The following is an 8,802-nucleotide window of genomic DNA, read 5'->3' as shown; positions in this document are numbered from 1 at the left end:
GCTTTTCCGCCCATTCCCCTGATTCCAGCGGAGCTCATCAAGCTGTCCCGGTCCAGGGCACGGATGATCCTGATTGCCCCGGAATGGCCCAGACAGTGGTGGTTCACGGACCTTCTACACCGGTCCCTCCTTCCGCACATTCGGTTGCCGTGCAGGCCGGACCTTCTCACGAAGTTCGGGGGGCAGATGGTGCACCCCAACCTCTCGTCCTTGAGTTTGGCGGCATGGCTCCTGAGGTAGTGCAATATGGACATTTGAATCTACCTGAAGATTGTATGGACATACTGAAGGAGTCTAAGAGACCCTCCACTCGGACGTCCTACGCTTACAAGTGGAAGAGGTTTTGTATCTGGTGTGTGTCCAGGAACTTGGATCCTACAACGTGCAAGGAAGATGTCATACTTCCCTACCTTCTACATTTGGCGCGATCTGGCCTTAATGTTCACTCTATTAGGGTTCATCTCGCTGCATTGACTGCCTACAGGAAAAGCCCTTCACAGACTTCCTTCTTTCAGATTCCTGTGATCAAAGATTTTTTGGAAGGCTTGAAGAAAGTGTTCCCTCCTGTCAGGCTTCCATCGCCTTCATGGGAATTGAATGTGGTGCTGTCCAGTTTAATGAAGGAGCCTTTTGAACCCATTCATAAGGCTTCGTTGCAGCATCTATCCTGGAAGGCGGCGTTCCTCGTGGCCATTACATCGGCCCGCAGGGTGAGTGAAATTCAGGCGCTGTGTTGTAATGAACCTTATACTGTATTTCATGCTGCTAAGGTTGTTATGCGGACTCACCCTAAATTTCTTCCCAAGGTTGATTCTGACTTTCATGTCAATCAAACTATAACTTTGCCTACGTTTTTTCAGAATCCCTCATCTCCAGCGGAACGTTCCTTACATTCCCTGGATGTTCGGAGGGTGTTGAAGTTTTATCTGGATAAGACCAAAGATGTACGTAGGTCAGACCAATTGTTTATCAATTACGGATCAGTCAGGACGGGTCTTGCGACCTCTAAGCAGTCCATTTCTAGGTGGATTGTGTCCTGCATACAACTATGTTACCAGAAAGCTAATAAGACCTTAGGAGGTAAGCCTAAGGCTCATTCCACCAGGGGCAAAGCTGCCACGACAGCCTTGCTCCGTAATGTGCCGATTGCAGAGATTTGCAAGGCCGCCACTTGGAAGTCGGTTCATACCTTTGCTAAGCATTACTGTCTGGACGCTGATGCCAGAGCAGATGCTCAGGTTGGACAGGCTTCGCTGCGGAATTTGTTCGCACAATAGTGGTGTTGATTTCTTTTCTCCACCGCCGCTTTGGTGTGGGGATAGGCTTGCCATTCTATTCACTAGATTATGACTATACACAGAGATCCCCTACTACAGAAGGAGTAGTTTCTTTTCTGTAACTCCAGTTCTGTAGTAGGGGTATCTCTGTTATAGTCATAAGCGCCCGCCCTCCTCCCCGGTGGAGAGATGTTCATAGAAGGAATGCTACAGGTCGGGCGTGTTACGCCTTCAAAAAGAACTGAAAGTAAGGGAGACCTGCAAGGCATTCTGGGATACTGTGAAGTTCTGGAAAGTTCTCTTAAAGGCACAGTATCCTGTTCTGAGCCACATAATGGCAGCCTATGAGGCTTGTCTGTCCACGCCTTCCTCTCTATCTTCCAGGGGGTTTGTACTGAAGACAGGGAAAATCTGGACAGGCTTTGCTGTTTTGTGGATTTTTGGTGGAATTTCTAGCTGAAGTACTGGACAGTGTAGCCTTTTTATAGGCTGCATTATATGTCTTTAAATTCTCTCTTAAGTGTCTGTGCAGTTCTGCATTTTTTCGACACTTTAGAGATTATTTTTGATTGCTCCGGGGTCCACGCACATGGCGGGACTATTCACTAGATTATGACTATAACAGAGATACCCCTACTACAGAACTGGAGTTACAGAAAAGAAACTACTCCTTATTAATATTAATGTTAGTATTATCCATTGTAAAAGTAGACAGTGGGCACAATGTCAATGGCTGTATGTTAATTGATTAGTAGACGAATAAAAAAGAACAAATCCAATGCTGAAACCTGTGTAGCCCTCAATGTCAGATTACTCATTTAGAGGGCCGAGGTTCAGAAAACCGAAAAGTAGGAATTGCAAATCCTAGTGTAACAACTATTAAACAGTGATTCTTAGTAGGTAGCAAATTCCCCTACCTCATGAATATAAATTAGTTAGGTCACAGTTTGCTGCCCCTTAGGAATGATGTCCATCACAGGGAAGGTGGCCGGCTAGTGTCAGAAGACCACCATGTCTTTGATCGCTTTTCAATAAAGAAATATTTTCTTGAAATGCAGACTTTTTCCCTAAATAAAAATGGATTATGTTTAAAAAAGATGAAAAGTTTAAGTTTCATTTTTTAAGAGCAGGCAGTGGCCTTCTTTGGGCCACTGCCCGCTCTTATGAAATATTTATTTTAACGTTCTCAAAGGAGAAGGGGTCCCATGGGGACACCTTCACATTTGTGATTGATTTACCACCTCTTTTGAGGTGTCGGTAAACTATTAGGGGAAGATTTACAATTACTGGCGCATCTCTAATGCGCCAGTAATTGTGCGCTGCAGCTCCGCCACCCTTGATGCGCCGCATTAACAATGCGGCGCACCATGGGGCAAAAACGGCACAGATGCGTCACGCATGTGTGCCGTAAAGCGGCGCATTGCTGGATTTGCGCAGCTCCAGCAATGATCAGAGGGGCCCTATGTGGACAATGCTGCGTCAATCTTTACGCTTGCTTCAAGCAGGCGCAGGGTTTTGACGCAGCATGGGCCCAAAAGTGACTGAGTGAAATCTTGTAGATTTCACTCAGCCACTTTTGGGAGGCGTTCCTGCGCCGGAACGCCTCCCCCTGCGATAGTACGCCTCTTCTGGCGCAGGGCTTTACAACGTGTTGCATCTGGGAGATGAGTCACGTTGTAAATACCCCGCACCATGGCGCATCTTTTGCGCTGCCGCTGCATCACAAAAGTGACGCAACTGCGGCGTAAAAGCGGCGCAAGGGGCTTGTAAATCTGCCACTTAATGTTTTGCGACCGGAATTCAATTCAAGATATTAATGCATCCCATTCAGAATTCGTATATATAAGGCTCAAAGCACACCCCTTCCAAATACCAAATCAGTATGCCTTTGCAATTTGAGATTCATAAAACCGGAATATTTTTTGCATTCACAACTGGGCCGATTCTGCAAATTGGCCTATTTGCGATCGCAAAATAGTTTTGTACATCTGGCTCCAATTGCTTTTTGATGTCTTCAATATAAAGAGGGTGAAACTCAGCATAAGGCAAGACATTTTTCCATAAAGACTGAAAAGGCACCCCCTCTGAAAATATCTACTTTAAAGGTCTGGGAGAAGGGAGAAAAAAGACCAACATTTACAAAACAACCTCCCTCGTGACCTATATTACTTTACCACTGGCTCTCACAAGCTCTGAGATGGGGCATCAATAATGCAAATCTCCACACAACAACTTTGATGAATATTTTTTGCATGTTTTATTTTATTTTTATTTTTCAATATATAAAACTTGACATTTAAACATTTCATTTCTTTTCAACATTCAATGTATTCATTGGTGTAGTTCAATTTGTATCTAAAAATGAATACAATCGATGTATTGCATCTGCCTTCGAAATGTAACTTATGTTGTAATGATTAAAATTGAACAATGAGACAAAGAAACAATCCCCCACACTTGCACCTCATTCATATAACCCACAACTATTTCACTAACATACTGCACACTTCCATACCACACCACAGAAACGGGGTGATAACATCAACCCTCAATTGCTGTGCTGATATCTAGGGTGTCACACTCTTTGGCCGACGTACGTTTCAATCGACAATATCAATAGTCTCCATCTTCATCAGGACCTGTTATTTGCATTCTTTCTATTGGGTGAAGAATTGGGAAATCTGTAGGGGCTATGCATGTAGTTCTGTCAAAAAGCACTCCAGCCGGAGTGTTTAGAAACAAGTGGGGGATCCAAATGTTCTATCTCTTTTGTTGAGTAACGTCCTGGATAAAAATCTTAATACATTTCCATGATAGTCTTCAAAAAGTTCTACTGTTTATCTATTTTAGAGCAAATACTTTGTGCAAGGTAACTCAATAGTCTGTCAATATTGATTCAAATAGTACTCTTAAAAATGAAGGAGTAGCAGTTACTGTTTTGCTAGTGTGTCCGACTAACGAATATGGATGAAACTCTGTCAATAGCGATCGAAAGTAACTACAAAGATAAGCCATGTGGCCACTAGTCCAAGAACAGAGGGCCTTTCGAAGCTGTGGGAATCATGCCCCATGAAGAGTACTATTTGGATTACAACATAAGTTACATTTCGAAGGCAATTCCTTGATTGTATTAATTTTTAGATACAAATTGAGCTACACCAATGTATAGATAGAATGTTGCAAATAAATGAAATGTTTAAATGTCAAGTTTGATATATATATGGAAAAATTTAAATATATTAAAACATGACAAAATATTAATCAAAGTTGTTGTGTGAGGATTAGCATTATTGATGCCCCATCTCAGAGCTTGTGAGAGCCAGGAGTAAAGTAATATAGGTCATGAGGGAGGTAGTTTTGTAAATTAAGGCATTTTTCCATATCTAAAAACGAGCTACATAATTCCGCTGTTAAGTGTACACTATTCTCAATTTCCCCTTGTAATTTCACCCTATTTTTGCTATTCCAATGAGAGCAATATTGTTGATAAGGAAAGAAGGAAGATTTTCATCTAAAAAGTTACTGAAAGACTCCTCGCGTAATTCACGGTCCAAACACGTTCAAAGAGAGAGAGGAAGTAGAAGCAATTCCAAGAAAGTGTATTTTTAACAGTCAGAGAGTCTTCAGGTCTTTTCCTCCGTTGTAAAGCTTGAGATGTGTCAGAGCTGCAAGTGTTTAATTTGTCCCGGTTTCTTGCTTCCTCAGAAACCTTTGATCCAAACGTTGTCTGTCTGGAATCCTAGGCTCAGGTCCCTCTTCCGGCATGATCCCGTGCGTGAGCCCATGTTTACCTTCCGGCGTGGGCCAGCGGATAATATTATAAAGTCATAATAATGCTGTTCTCTATTTGTTAGAACAGAACTGAGCGGCGGTTTGATTGACGTTGGTGAGAGGTTTCAAATGGAAGGCAGACACTTCAAAGGCGGATTTAAAGTAACAAGTAGTGAGCTATGCAGTAAGTCAAAGTTGTCTCACATTTCTACTAGACATGTCCAAGGACGAGGGGGATTTGTACCAGGTGGACTGTGAAGGATGAAGTACAACATGAGATTTGTGAAAAGGTGCCATATAAACCGTGCAGATCAGATAACATTCTGAAACGTCCTGTGCTCAGCCACATGGTACTGGAGGCACTACTTTAATACTGCCACATGCATTTGGAAATTCTAATAAGTTTATCCACAGCAAAGGCCTCTTGATCAATAATCCTTTTATATTCGCTTTGTTCTCCATCATGTATAAGTCTCTGGTAATGGTAGAATGTCTCTGTATTCGATTTCAAATTGAAATGGATTACTGCTGACCTACTTTTTCATCTCCAGTCTGGTACCATGCCTCCTCTGCAAATCATGGCAGTCAAGTAAAATGAAGGATCTAATTATGAATCCCAGCATTTGTATTGAGCTTTTAACTTGAATTTGCTTATCCTACTTTTTGTATAAAAGAATACCTCAGTAAACCAAATCAAAGATGAAGCAAAGGCAATGCAATGTTGTTGGTGGTCAGATAGCTCTATCGGAGGTAGCAACATTTTACTACGCTACCTGGTGGCTCAGATTGCATCCCTCTGCTAGCAACATCTATGCCAACCCTGTCGATTCAGGTGGGAGACTACCAATTTCGAGGCTAGTCTCTTGCCTTCTAATTCCTGCATTCAAAAACCCAATTCCTCGCCGGGCTTCTGCTGACAGGGCCTGATCTAGTGAGACTCGTAGTATTCACTGCCGGTAACCTGCTCCTACAGGCCAGTGCACAGCGTTTTTGTCGCACAATCTTTGTCTGCCTTAGCACTTTCTCCATGCTCCCAACAGGTAAGGGAAAAAAACATGCATCTGCATTTCTGATATCCGGTCCTGCAGCAACACATATGGCTGAGATACCCGCCACCCCCTCTCAACACGATCCCCAAAAGAAGGGAAACCGGAAACAGTTCTTCAAAGTTTTTGGATGTGGGAGGGAGTGACCCTCCCGCGGCCGTATTTATTAAAACAAAAAATTAAACATTAAACGTTTTCATATTATGTACAATTTCATTATCACATTTGCGATGTTTGGCTAATCTTAACATATTCTCTAATACAGAGGTTCTCCTAGCCGAACTAGCATCCTACAGAAACATTCTCTATAAACACTGAAATTGTACATCCTAACGTTTAAGGGCCAACGGCAAGGTCATAACCGGTGTCAAGATCCCTAACCAGACTTACCCCTCCCACTTGGGAAGGGCGACAGCACAGAGGCTTACCTCAAGTGCAACTACTAACAATTTCCCTTGACTTGTCGGGGGCACTTAAGACTCGACGCCATTTAAAGGTCGTTCGAATACTTGTGTGTGGTATCTAGAAGGTATCGTGGACCTCCCCCCACCCCACACAACTTACCGCATCTGCCGTCGCAGATGACCCTGGCCCCGGGAAATTCCTCAGGAGGGGGCTGTAACCCCTCCTACACAGGAAGGGGCCTTGACCGCCTTTCCTTAACTTCCGGCGACCCGCCCTTAGACGGGACCGCCTCCCCATTGAGGGGCCAATGGCCACCTCCCCCGAGCGCTCCCATCCGTGTTGGGTGACGCCCACTCATAGGGATCTACCAATTAGTGCTCACCGATCATGACCTTACCGCCTACCAAAAATAAATACGACAATTCGAACTTATGAAAACATTGGTCGCTACGACCGAAAGAGCATGCTCAAAAAGCAACACTACATCAAGTCCTTTTAATCGTAACAACCTAAATGATATTCACCATACTTTATTATGAAAAACAACAAAACTGATACTTTCACAACCTGTAAACGAAAAAGGAAGAACATACTTAGAAAAATCCACTTTACTGCACAACAACTTGCTGTCCTCAGGGGCTGGTGGGTGGGTCAAAATTGGCTCTTTGTTCTGTCCCGAGCTCACGTGTAGCGAGGAGGTGCAGCTTCGGAGCACAAGAACAAGAGGACGTCTTCTGGCCTTGCGTCTCCTTTTATCCGTCTTCAGGGCGGGCGTAAACCCGCCCCTGCCCGTCCCGAGGGCGTGGCTGGCTGCGTCAGTGTCTAGGCCAGCCCACTCTAGGGCGGGAACAGGCGCGCCCCGGCTACGCCGCTTCGGGCATACCAGCCGAGACGCGCCTCCCGCCCAAAAATGGCTTCCCGGGGGGATCGAGGCACTCCGCCATACGTTCGGGGGGACCGAGTGGTCGCCCCTTTCCATATGGCTGAGATACCCGCCACCCCCTCTCAACACGATCCCCAAAAGAAGGGAAACCGGAAACAGTTCTTCAAAGTTTTTGGATGTGGGAGGGAGTGACCCTCCCGCGGCCGTATTTATTAAAACAAAAAATTAAACATTAAACGTTTTCATATTATGTACAATTTCATTATCACATTTGCGATGTTTGGCTAATCTTAACATATTCTCTAATACAGAGGTTCTCCTAGCCGAACTAGCATCCTACAGAAACATTCTCTATAAACACTGAAATTGTACATCCTAACGTTTAAGGGCCAACGGCAAGGTCATAACCGGTGTCAAGATCCCTAACCAGACTTACCCCTCCCACTTGGGAAGGGCGACAGCACAGAGGCTTACCTCAAGTGCAACTACTAACAATTTCCCTTGACTTGTCGGGGGCACTTAAGACTCGACGCCATTTAAAGGTCGTTCGAATACTTGTGTGTGGTATCTAGAAGGTATCGTGGACCTCCCCCCACCCCACACAACTTACCGCATCTGCCGTCGCAGATGACCCTGGCCCCGGGAAATTCCTCAGGAGGGGGCTGTAACCCCTCCTACACAGGAAGGGGCCTTGACCGCCTTTCCTTAACTTCCGGCGACCCGCCCTTAGACGGGACCGCCTCCCCATTGAGGGGCCAATGGCCACCTCCCCCGAGCGCTCCCATCCGTGTTGGGTGACGCCCACTCATAGGGATCTACCAATTAGTGCTCACCGATCATGACCTTACCGCCACAGGTCCGGATAGTTGACCGGCTATCCGGACCCCCCACCAAACTCCTACCTAAAGGTCATGTTTTAACGATTTTAACCAAGCTAGGAAGTCACCTATGAGTAACTCGTTGCCCACCCTCGACAAATGCACACCATCCCCCAAATACATACTGTCATCATTAATACAACTATGCGAGATCGAATGCAATGTCTTGGAACGGAACAACCGACTCACTTTGTTATTCAATTTTTTAACGGAATGATTCAAAGCAGGGATCGAGATAGCCCCCCGCCACACTTTTCGTGGGATCATATGAGACCACGCAATTGTACACCCCGGAACTCTCCTTGCTAACCAACTTACCGTGGAAAGCATAGCCTCCAGGAGAAGTCGTCTACCGGTGGTGACTAGATCATTGCCCCCCAAATGTACTATGACTATGGACGGCGGTGACCTCATCCGCTCTAACAAACCCTCAAAAAATGCCTGAAACTGGTCAATACAGAGACCGCCCCTTCCGTAGAAGGACACTCTGTACCCGTATTCCCCAGGTACGTGAATCATATCACCTGCTTTGAATACGTCTG

Source organism: Lissotriton vulgaris, chromosome 3_1, assembly GCF_964263255.1.
Source record: "Lissotriton vulgaris chromosome 3_1, aLisVul1.2, whole genome shotgun sequence".
NCBI lineage: Eukaryota > Metazoa > Chordata > Amphibia > Caudata > Salamandridae > Lissotriton > Lissotriton vulgaris.
Note: the sequence above shows the minus strand (reverse complement) of the source record.